The sequence below is a fragment of the Paramormyrops kingsleyae genome, chromosome 24 (genome assembly GCF_048594095.1).
Source record: "Paramormyrops kingsleyae isolate MSU_618 chromosome 24, PKINGS_0.4, whole genome shotgun sequence".
Classification (NCBI taxonomy): domain Eukaryota; kingdom Metazoa; phylum Chordata; class Actinopteri; order Osteoglossiformes; family Mormyridae; genus Paramormyrops; species Paramormyrops kingsleyae.
The window spans coordinates 16,950,365-16,963,475 of record NC_132820.1 but is presented as its reverse complement, the minus strand read 5'-3'; positions in this window follow the sequence as shown (position 1 = coordinate 16,963,475).

The following is a 13,111-nucleotide window of genomic DNA, read 5'->3' as shown; positions in this document are numbered from 1 at the left end:
CGACTGATTTCCAGCATTCCATCGTGGGCCTCGCGTAGATCATACAGGATAGCTTCCACGGTCCCCTCCAACCTGCCGATGGAAGCTTGGATGCCCAGGGTCCTCAGAATGTGAATCAAGGCGGGTGTCAGCCGGTCGGTCCAGAGGTCACTCAGCACAGAGTCAAAGTGTATGTAAAAGTAATTCCTGCCGGCGGGGAACAGGCAAGGGTGCTGTCTTTGACTGGGATGATCCACCTCGCAGCCGTAGCAGTTTTTCTGCTGATGCTTCCTGATGACTGAGGCTAAAAGGCCCACTTTCATGGCTTTTATGCAGTTGAGCATCCCTCTGCACAAAGCGGGTCTGGAGAGAAGCGTGCAGATCTCAGGGGTCGGAGGGAGCTCTCCAGCATCAGAGGCCTGTGATGCTGCTGGTGAAAAGGCCTCATTCTCCCCGCTTTCGTCGTCGTCGGAGAACACTTTGTTGCTGTAATTTGCTGCTGCTGCCATGATGATGGTGATGTTTGTGAAAGGGGTTGTAAAGGCGTCCACTTTATATACAGGCGGAGGGTGAGGGGAGGGGGGTGGGGGGTGATCCTTACGGCGTAGGTTTTTGCATCTCCTTACGTACCCGACTGTCCTTGAACAGCGCTTGGAAGTAATCGCTCTTTTCTTCAATCAGCCGCATCCAAATCAGGTATGGAATTCTCATTCCACAACAGTCGCATTTAGGCAGCTGCCATATATTCACCATTCTCTTGTCCAGCTCCCCGGTCGCGTCCCACTTCATAAAGGTGCTCCGATGTTTACCACTGGCAGCATCTCTATAGTGCATCTCCATTCTAGCGGTGTCTGTCTGAAAGTCGAGGTCGGTGCTCTCCTTCATCATCGGGATAATGATAGTCTTCAAGTTTCCCCATACCGTTTCAGAAAAACATGCCAGATGCGGGTCATCTTTCCCCGGGTCTGTGGCATCTCCGCTGAGCTGAAAGATGCGTAGTTCCTCCGCAACATTGTCAAAGAGGCAGACCACTTTATCCCCATTGGGCAGCTCCCAGGTAACTCTCAGGTCTCCAGACGGCTGCATCAAAAGTACCCGTCTACGCCTCGTAGGAATCTTCTTCTTGGGAGCCCCCGGAGGCCGCATAACAGCCTCCTCCTGCTCCTGCTGAGTCTTAGGTGGTGAGGCTGAATCTTTCATTTCCATAGTGCCAGACATGTCTGTATTCTTAAAAATTAGTGCTGGCCCTACAGCGCAAACCTCCCTATATTCTCCGAGGCCTGCTGGTGGGGATGTGGCACGCATGGTAAGGCCATGATGATACTTGGGGGGTACTTGTGCTTCTTTACCAAAGGAGGTAAACTATGCATGTCCCGTGTAGTTTTCTCTTTCCAGTGGGGGTAAGGCCTTAATGATACTAGGGGGGTACTTGTTTTTCTTTACCAAAGTAGGGAAACCCTGCTCGGTGTAATAAAATTTTTCTGCGGTTGGTTACTTCTTAGGATTCTTTAAGGAGAAATATATGGCCTGTCAAGTTTTATCTGATTTTCTTAAGTCTATTTCGATGTACGTTTTAACTGCACAGACGATGTACATAACGGGCGAGTCGGGGGAAAAAACAAAACTTCAAACAAAATTTACTGAAATACAAAATGTCCAACTTGATGTGTGGCCCAAATTATTACGGATGACCTACCGGGATGTACATAACAGGTGCATGGGATAAACCAAAACTTCAAACAAAATTTACTGAAATACAAAATGTCCAATTTGATGTGTGGCCCAAATTAGTTTGACCGGGATTTGACCTACGCTGATGTAATACAAACGGTTGCATGAGGAAAAACACAAACTTGAAAACCGCTACCACACAAGGCCAAGCTGTTGCTGGTGCTGCACGAGGTGTCAACACACCCCCCCAAACTGCCGCTAAGCGTTCATTGGAGGAGGATAGCGTCAGACCCAGACCCTCCTCCTCCTCTCATTCTTTGCTCCAACTTGTTCATTCTCTCAGTTTCTTTCAGACTCGCGCAGCACGGCTCTCAGCTCTCCGGCATCGCTCTCTCCGAGTCCTTTGCGGATTATCCAAAGGCATGGGAGCTTACCATGGTACCGCACCAGACACAGCATCGCTCTCTCCGAGCCCTTTTTTGCGGATTCTCCAAAGCCCGGGACCTTACCACGGTACAGCGTACACTCACACTCCATCAGGTAACCCACCCGCTCAGCCCCAGTGTTTGGGACCTTAACGCACCAGCCCCCTGCTCAGCCCCCTGCTCGGCCCCCTGCTCGGCACCCGGTGGATGCAGACAAAACACCACACTCATAAGCACTCTCCTCAATATAAAAAAAAATATAATTAATTAAATAATAATAAATTATTTTTTAAATAATAATAAATAATTAAATTATATATAAATAAACCCCTCTCCCAATGCTCAACTGGCTCACAGCCAAAAAAAAATAGCCCCCTCGCACTACCTCATGACGTCACCTGGCTTACAGCCCAGACCTGTCACTGTTTGATTTATTTGACCTTTGTGACCTTTGACCCAACCTGTCATTTTGACAAAAGCGGTATGCCTCATCTCTCTACTGTGTTCTGTAGTAAATCAGTAATTATCAGTGATTACCAAATTGTAATTCTAACTTTGATATGTTCTGCCAAAAGCAGTTCCAATGCTGTTTTTCCTCTGAGAATGTACACTGACACCATTCTCACATAGTTACAAGTCAGTAATGCAGTTAAATAAATGTTAAAGTGTCTGGCCAGTAAACCACAATTTACACACTAAATTTAACAGTTGAAAAAGCATTACACTCATCCTGCAATAAATCTGTGACTTTACTAATTGTTAAAATCAGACAGAAAATTATACAACTTACCATTCAAGTCACACTGTGAAACATCCATATTACACATGAACAGTTTCACCAACACTAACTGATGTAAATGTTTCTAACATGTATTCCAATTTTGCCTGTCACTCTAATGAAATTTACTAAAAATGCTACAAATTACTCATCCCACTGATACAAATATACACATGCTCCTTAAAATCAATATCATGGTTATTTATCATATTCAGCAACAACTCCTCTGTCACTATACATTTAATGTACAACATACAATGGCACAACTCTTGTCTGACTTTACAATTTAAAATGAATTTCAGGAAGCTCTTCTTTACACAGCATATAGTTAGAATATGGGATAGTCTTCCTGGTAGTATACCGTAACCCAAAACCCTGGGTTACCTTAAATCAGTTTTTAAAAACTAACATATTAAGCAGTCACACAATTACCTATAAAATACTATGCTTCTATTCCTATAGCAAACTGATGTAGTGGCAATGCTGACTTCTCCTCCAAGTGCACAAAGCATACCGTTTATCACTTTTTCCTCTGAAATATGGTACTGCAGCAGAAATCTGTAGAGAAAAGTGACAGATGACTTTCATAGCATAAACATTTCCCAATAGTCAGTCTTTATTGAAAACACCATGTACACTTGATACACCTTCCACGGTCATTCTGAAACAATTGGTGGTAGACATCAGCTTCAAAATATTCACCTTTGATCCCTCTGATGTCAGAGCTCTTCAAAGTCTATAAAGACAAGATGCATGTTAATAACTGACATGTGCATACATTTCATTAGTATATGCAGGATTGTGATAAACTTAACACACAACATTTTTCACTGTAGCATTCCTAGCAGTCCGTTAGTGTTAAGTTTGTTTCGTAACAGCTTACATGACTAGTAAAATATATATTATGTTCTTACTTTAAAATCTACGCAGTACATTTACATTGACTGAGAGGATTGAGAAAAGTGCACCCTACAAACATCGCTGCGATGTAATGCAGCCTTACATACATTTGTCTCACACCGGTCTGTCTCTGTTTTGGGACTGTTACAGTTCCTAAACACTGAGTCATGGCGTCATATCTCCTTGCCGGTTAATTCTGTCCGTATTTAGCGTAAACTGCTGCAGTAGTAACTGAGCATTCATTGCCTTACTTTACCGGTCTGTATGCCTGCCGCACTAGTAGCAATATGTACATTCGTGAAAATATCATGTAGGTCACTTGTACGTCTTTCGACACTAAGGCGTCTACTAAGAAATATACGTCCACTGCCCAGTCGTGGATTTTACAACACTTCTCAAATATGCGTTATCGATACAGCTACACAGCCATAAACAAATAAACTTGTCTATTTCCTAAAACTTACCTGCAAAACAAGTAAAACACGACATAAACACTACAGACATTTGCCATTCGACTTACGGGAAAATCGCAAATTTATAAACCGGCTGCAGACGCAACAATAGCGATATAACTCGAGGTCTGAAATGCCGATAAAAAAAAAACGATACTACTGCTGTTTTCTGAAAACAGTGTCTTTACATTGTAGGAATTATTAGCTCAAATAAATTTTAATATTCTCCACCAATATGTTTGAATTAATTAAAGTTTAATTAATTATTATTTAATGCTGATTATTAATCAATTGTTATGCCGAATGGTCGGCTCCTCCAAACTCAATTGCGGTATCCCTGTGAGTCTGTTAATGTGAGACTTAAATGGGATTCACTAATTACCAGTATCGCTTAGTAACCTGGGTTAGAAGGCTCGTCCAGCGAGCTGCATCACCAGGTAATGTACACGATTGGTAGCGAAGCTCCCCTCACGGCCAATGAGAGAGACTCTCGCGATGTTTCAGGCGAGTTTGAGGTTCAGAGCGTGTAGCAAGATCGCACAAAGGCAGGAACTTATTATGAGACACACAATGACGGAGGCTAAAGTTGTGTAAAAGACATGCATTTATTCCTAGCTAACACTACAACTGACATAAGACAGACATTACACCTAACACAAACAACAAACACGAAATAACGGAATAAAACAAACAATATAATTATGAAAATGCAATGACCGGATTTAAATGAGTAACCTGAAATGGGAAATACTGTTCTGCAAAGCAAGCACATTTTGTGGAAACACGACCCTAAAGTCTTATAGCAGGTTAACAGAACAGCTTAAGTTGTTAGAATGAAAGGAAGTTGGTTTACTTGGTTGAAGAGTGGGGGGGGGGGGGGTCTTGGCAGTTGATGGCAGAGCTGCTGAGCCGATGGCACTCAGGAAGGCGCGGCGTTTGAAGCAGTGGAGTGGAGCCCCTTTGGATTCTCTCTCCTGGTGAAGCCTTGTATTGGGTGCTGTTCTCTGTTCAGCTGGGCCTTCACCGGAGGGTTTCTGGTGGGCTTCTCTGCTCCCGGGCTGATGGTCTTTTCTGTACGGCTGCTGGGTGTTCTCTGCGCTGCTTTGTTCTGAGGTCCAGGGTTTTATGGTCTAAAGTTCATGAATAGGGATGACCAGGAATTCGAATCCTGGCCCAATGGCTGGCCATCCATGTCTGTATCAGTCCTTTTGGGATTTATGGCCCGACTGATTCTCCCTTTACTGATGATTTTCATTAAGCTGTTATAACTTTTGATACATCCACTTTTATGGTAATCACTGACCAGATTTGGAATCAGGGGTGATTAACAATCAGTTTGACACCAAACATGCCATACCAGCTTCACAGGTACATACCTCATACCATCTGCATTAATTGATTAACTCTTTCACTGTCGCCGCCTAGTGGTTCGGACGCATACGTCCGGATTTTCAATAACAAAAAAAAATGACGTTCAATAAAAGAAACAAATGTATCAAATCAACCAAAAACGGCTTGTTACACTACAAAAAACCTTTCAGATAATATCTGTAGAAAGTTGCGCAATTTTTGTGCCATGGTTTTTTTGTAACAAGTAAAAATAAAATGACCATGGTAGCCATCTTTTAACGGGTCGAGTGTCAGGAAGTAAAATATGTGTTAATAAAATGAAAACTAAGCACTTCAAACTATTTCTTTCATGGCCAATACTTCATAAACCGTCACAGTATTAAGACAAAACACGCATTTTTCCATAAATATGACTGTAATGCTCTCAAATAGCTTGCTCACTCATCGCGGAAAAATGTCAGTCGGCATTCTGTACATTCGTGCAATGTTTTTCATCTTCGGCGTTTTAGAAGAAAACCAATGAATAAAATGACAAAGTTACCCTCGTTTGAAAGCTTGATCTCTTATATACATAAATCAATCACTGTAATCCTTCATTGTCAAGTATTTTTTCAGATATATGCTCTGCTTCCCTGCTAGCACATTATTTTTTACGCACTGAACCTTTGCCCATGGTTATGTTTCACCATAATAAACTTTTTACATGAACATCAAATTACAGTGTCATTTGCTTCATCCAATAGAGGTGTGTCTAAGGTTTGCAAAATGGTATGGGATGTGCTGATTGGGCATTGTTTTTCGCGCTGGGGACATGAATGCGCAACTTATTCTCTGCAGGTGCAGTATTTGTGGGAGTGTCTCGATTACGCATTGCGCACGTAGTCTCCGTAAGTTTACCCAGTTATTTTCGGACAACAACTTTTTTGACTGAAGAAAAATGGCTCGGATGACTTTCACTGTTGAGAAAGCACAGAAGATGATTTTGAAGAGTGGTTCGGGGGAAGAAAGTGTCGCTTTTATCCATTGATTCGATGGAGGAGGACGCTTTTTTGCACGGAGAGGATGCAACGCTCGACATAAGTACATTTATTTACAGTTTACATTTTACTCTTTTATTCTATAGATTTTTATAATTCCGTGATTCAGCAAATTACAATTAACATTTGCTTTGGTAACACTTGTATTGTGGTACATTGGGAAAAGTTCCGCATCGCCTTTGTCAAGCTTTGAAGTGTGCAAAGTAATGCAGCGCTTTTGGCTTTCACTTGGGCAAAGTTACGCGGGGCTTTGTTTGGGCAAAGTTATGCGGGGCACTTGTCGGCCTTGTTTGAGCAAAGTTATGTACAGTACTTGTCGGCTTTGTTTGGGCAACATTATGTACGGTACTTGTCGGCTTTGTTTGGGCAAAGTTATGCGGGGCACTTGTCGGGCTTTGTTTGGGCACAGTTATGCGGGGCACTTGTCGGGCTTTGTTTGGGCAGGGTTATGGTTAGAAACAAAATGTTTCTTATGACCCATAAGTGGTAATGCATTTAGAAAGAAAGACGCTACCCCAAAAAACACTGCTAGTTACACTGTGGCCAGTTTGGATAGGTTTTGGATAGGTTTTGGATAAGTCGTGTGAATAAAATATAGATTTTCCTACAAATGTGTGGTGATGATGTGTGACAAATTGTTTCTTATGACCCATAAGTGGTAATGCATTTAGAAAGAAAGTTGCTACCCCAAAAAACACTGCTAGTTACACTATTGCCATTTTGGATAAGTTTCAGATTAGTTTAGGTTAGGTTTTGGATAGGAAAGGCTCCCTGTTGCACCATTTGCTCTTTCCTCCGTAAAACCTGTTGGGCTGCATCAAATGATATGAAATTGGGCACACATGTAGAAAACAAGTTTGGGAACCAGATTTTTAAAATTGGACCTATGCCATCATGTAGTTTTTGAAATATTTACAAAAATCCAAGACACAAAGACAGATTTTGTATTTTTCCAGCTGTTTTTGTTATATTTGCATGTTCATAAATTATACACAGGTTATTCATTTCGTTATTGAACTTCCTACAATCAATTGTAAAGGGGTCAACTTTGATTTTAGGTATCAGGCATGTGTCTGTGACTTTTATATCTGAAGTTATAAGGTAATTATTCCAAAGAGGGAAGAAATGCCCCCCCATGCAAGGGGCCCCTGGTGCACTCCATAGGGTTAAACAATTAATTATTGTATCTATGTGACTGATTCACATCAGTATAGGATACAGGGGTTTTGGGTTGCACCTCAACAGATGTTACACTTTGTGCGGATATTACATCGAATATTCCTATTACAAACAGCACATCTTATCCATAGATAGGCGTGGCCATTAGTTTGTGGTAATATCAATATAAGTTGCACATCTGGAAACAACATATTTTGTTTGGTGTGGCTTGTGCCAATTCATCTTCTCCAGAATGGATAAGATACACCTTAATTCAGTTCTTTTAACATAGCATGGTAGAAACAAAGAAACTTGGTGACTGTCCACCAAGATCAGATAAGGACCACAAAGGAATGTTGGAAGAGAAGGGGGGGTTTTTAACAAAGCAGACTCTCTAAAAGTTAGGACACATTGATTACACTCACTTTCCAGATTCTTCTGGTATACCATGAGAACATACATACAATGGTAGCTATACCTATCTATTTATTTAAATTTATATGTGTTCAAGTGCAAAGGGGTGAAATAGGTGATACTCCGTGAACATGGTTATAAGGGTGGCACACAAAACACTAAGATTGTCTAAGGACACATACAAACATAACGTATCTGTATATTGAGACTAGTAGTCGTGAGTAAATCAATATACAGGGTATACAAAAGCCAAACTTAACTGAAATTTCCTTTAGGGTGTTCGTCTGTTGGGTGAGTGAGATGTAAGGCAGAGTGTATGTGGAGGGGGTTGTGTGCCAAGTCGAGGGACCCCTGTCTGTGAAGTCCACTCTGCTTGTCTGTAGGTCCCTAAATCTTTGGGCAATAAAAGTTGGAGTGCTAGCCTCCCTGGTTATCTGTGTGTGTAACCCCCCTTTGGTGCCTCTCTTACCAGGCTCGGCCTTGTCTCAGGCCACCTGGAATTTAGGCCCTGTGATATGTGCATGTGTGATCCTACAACATCCATATTTAAACTTAAGTCTTCATACACTTCTCAGTTAAATACAATATTTCTAAAGCAGGCTAACGTCGACATATCCGCAAGTAGTACTTTAAGAGAGAAATACACCAGTAAAACCTTAAGTTGACTGTAATACGTGTTTACTGTTGGTCACAAACCAAAAAACTTGTACTAACAATGCGTGTCTAACACTTCTTTCCCAACGGTAGTCGCTTACGCACTGCAACTATTGCATTTATAAATCTACCACCAAACTGAAAAAGATAGCTAAAACAGCTTACAACAAAGTAATCTAAAAGTAGAATACACGATACCACCAATAAACAAGTGATATACTATTACATGCATACACCGTCTTACCTGTTCAGTAGTAAAATGCAAAGGATTGCACAGGCTGGTCACTTCCACGTAAAAATAGTCCCTCTCGTTAGAACTAATGAAGTTAGTTGTTTATGCTAAATTTTACAGACTTTCTACAAACTCTTCAAACACACAGCAGCGAACCTTCAACATACAAGTAAAAACTTTGACTGACAAAGAACAAAACCCAACCCAACACGTGACTTACTGCTGCCGAATCCTTATCGGCTGCATTGCAAAATATGTTACTTTTTAAAACATAGGCCTACATAAATGGGGATAGTGTAAAGCGCCTTCAGACAATTTTATGTTGTGACAGTGAGCTATATAAATAAAATTAAGCTGAATAAAAGTATATTTTAGTGTAAGTCCCATTTAATTGATAACGAGACAGTGATCCCATTCTATTTTTATTCCGTATATGTGCACATCCTTAGCAAAAACAAGAAACAGAAAATGGCTCTTAGTGGCGCATTTACCCTCGCAGACACAAATGCTTACGCTGCTCAAACACTACTGCCTAAGACCGAACTAAAAATAGTTTTTTTTAAAAAACCTTACCACAAAATATAACACCCACAGTTAGAAAACAGCATGGCGTCAACAAACGAATAAAAACATAGCATTACACATAGGTAGCGTCTTACCTGTTACAAGCCCAGAAGTAAAATGTACAGGACAAGCCTTCCTGAGATCTGGGAGTGGTCACGTACGTCAGCCAATCAAAACCGTAAGAACAGCTCCCTGTCTCTTTGTCAACCTAGCTCAGCGAAACCAAGAAACAAAATGGCCGCTACTAAAACGTATGGGCTGATATTTGTGCCACTAGAAACTGAATATGAATTTTGTATATTTGAATCTGCAGTTATCCGCATTACAAAACTGAATCTGAATTTAATAGTTTGAATCTGAATTCCAGTAACTGGAAATAGCATTTATCCTACCTCTAAAAATTCAGTTCGCAAATTCAATTTCAATCTAGTGTGACGCACATAATTCGAGAGCATTTATCCTACCTTGAAAAATTCAGTTCACAAATTCAATTTCAATCTAGTGTGACACACATCCGGGTCCTTGAGGAAAAGTAATCGACCGCAGATTCACAATGCAACTCATTTCCACGTTTACGGCAGTTCTGCAGGGTGGGTAAAGTGGAGGCGTGCCGGGATGTCTGAAGAACAAATGTTGGATTCGCAGGTTTCATTACTTTGATACATATGAGAATAAGCTTTATGTACACAAGCGATAGTATAAACATTAACCATAGGTCTGGTTAGTATGGTAGTATATGTGATTAAATGAAAAATTTCTGCCATTGCTGCGTTATGTTAATATGGTAGACTAACGCAAAACTAGCTATAGGGATATGAATTTTACTTTTAGTTTAGTTCAAGTTCATCTCATGTGGCTTTCTAGCAGTGTTTATGCTAAATATCTTTTTAAATATTTATCTTGCCAAAATGAGGCGGAAGTCAGTATTAATTTCTAACATGCGAGTGTATCGATACACACCCCTATATCGATCTAAATGTAAAGTTATAAAGCGGGTTTGAGGTGCTATGTGTCACGGGTAGCTAGGGAAAGAGACAGGGATCCAGGGCAAACAGAAGTTTAATGAGGAACCGAAACAGGTTACAAGGAGGAGGTAGCGAGAGGAGAAGGCAAGTGGCAGATAAGCCGCAGCTCTGATGTTCCCGGAGCGAGAGAGGGAAGGGGCAAAGCCCCTGCTCCGATGGAGCTGGCAGGTAGGATGGGGAACGGCGTGCAGTACTTGTAGTCGTTGTCCAGAAGCAGAGGTCGTTACCGGGGAGATCAGTCCGACGAAGAAACACCAGACGGGAACACAGAGGTGAGGGCAGACAAGAGATGTCAAACTCGACGGGACAGGTAGGTCAGGGACGGGATCTGGACTAAGGAGGGAAGGCACAAAGGTAAGGAGCAAACACGAGGCTAACAGGCAGGATACGGGTAATCGGGAAGACGGAGGACAAGAGAAGTGCTTGGTAAGGCTTTGAGTCCATCCATCCATCCATCATCTTCCGCTTGTCCGGGGTTCGGGTCGCGGGGGTAGCAGCTTCAGTAGAGGCACCCAGGCCTCCCTCTCCCCAGCTAACCCCACCAGCTCCTCGGGGGGGACACCGAGGCGTTCCCAGGCCAGCCGAGAGATATAATCCCTCCAGCGAGTCCTGGGCCTGCCTCGGGGCCTCCTCCCTGTAGGACATGCACGGAAAACCTCTCCGGGTAGCCGCCCAGGAGGCATCCGCACCAGATGTCCAAACCACCTCAACTGGCTCCTTTCGACGTGAAGAAGCAGCGGTTCTACTCCGAGGCCCTCCCGGATATCCGAACTTCTCACCCTATCCCTAAGGGAGAGCCCAGACACCCTGCGGAGAAACCTCATTTCGGCCGCTTGTATTCGCGATCTCGTTCTTTCGGTCATTACCCATAGCTCATGACCATAGGTGAGGGTAGGGACAAAGATGGACCAATAGATCGAGAGTTTGGCTTTTTGGCTCAGTTCTTTCTTAGCCACGACGGACCGGTTAAGCGCCTGCAGAACTGCAGACGCCGCTCCGATCCGTCTATCCAACTCCCGATCCCGCCTACCCTCACTCGTGAACAAGACCCCGAGATACTTAAACTCCTCCACTTGAGGCAGTACGTCTTCCCCAACCCGAAGAGGGCAAACCACCCGTTTCCGGCTGAGAACCATGGTCTCGGACTTGGAGGTGCTAATCCTCATCCCTGCCACTTCGCACTCGGCTGCGAACCGCCCCAGTGCCTGCTGGAGATCCCCAGCAGATGAAGCCAACAGGACGACATCGTCTGCAAAAAGCAGCGAGGCAATCCTGAGGTCACCAAACTGGACACCCTCAACGCCTTGGCTGCGCCAAGAAATCCTGTCCATAAATATGATAAACAGGACCGATGACAAAGGGCAGCCCTGGTCGGAGCCCAACACGCACCTGGAACACGTCCGACTTATTGCCGGCAATGCGGACCAAGCTTCTGCTCCGTTCGTACAGGGACCGGATCGCCCACAACAGTGGACCCCGGACCCCATACTCGCGAAGCACCCCCCACAGAGCACCTCGGGGAACCCGGTCGTAAGCCTTTTCCAAATCCACAAAACACATGTAGACTGGATAGGCAAACTCCCAGGCCCCCTCCAGTACCCCTGCAAGGGTATAAAGCTGGTCCAGTGTTCCACGACCAGGACGAAAACCACATTGTTCCTCCTGAATCCGAGATTCGACTATCGATCTCACCCTCCTCTCCAGTACCCTGGAATAGACCTTCCCAGGGAGGCTGAGAAGTGTGATCCCCCTGTAGTTGGAACACACCCTCCGGTCCCCTTTCTTAAATAAGGGGACCACCACCCCGGTCTGCCAATCCAGCGGCACTGTCCCTGACCTCCACGCACTGTTGAGAAGGCGTGTCAGCCACGACAGCCCCACAACATCTAGAGCCTTCAGGTACTCCGGGCGGATCTCGTCCACCCCCGGGGCCCGGCCACCACGGAGTTGTTTAACCGCCGCGGCCACCTCAGCCTCAGTGATGGGCAAGCCCCCCCCAGCACCCTCGGGCTCTACGCCCTCAGATGTCTCAAAGGCAGTATGCGTAGATGTATCGGAGGCAGGGTTGAGGAGGTCCTCAAAGTATTCCTTCCACCTCCGGATGATGTCCCCAGATGAGGTCAACAGCCCCCCCCCCCACTATAAATAGTAGGAACCAGGAGCTGCTTCCCCCTCCTGATACTCCGTATGGTTTGCCAGAACCTTTTTGAGGCCGACCGAAAGTCACTTTCCATGGCCTCACCGAACTCCTCCCACGCCCGGGTTTTTGCTTCTGTGACCGTCCAAGCCGCATTCCGCCTGGCCCGCCAGTACCCGTCAGCTGCCTCCAGAGACCCCCGGGCTAATAATTCCCGGTAAGCCTCCTTCTTCAGCTTCATGGCCCCCCTCACCTCTGGTGTCCACCATCGGGTACGGGGGTTACCGCCACGACAGGCACCGACCACCCTGCAGCCACAGCTCCGTACGGCCGCT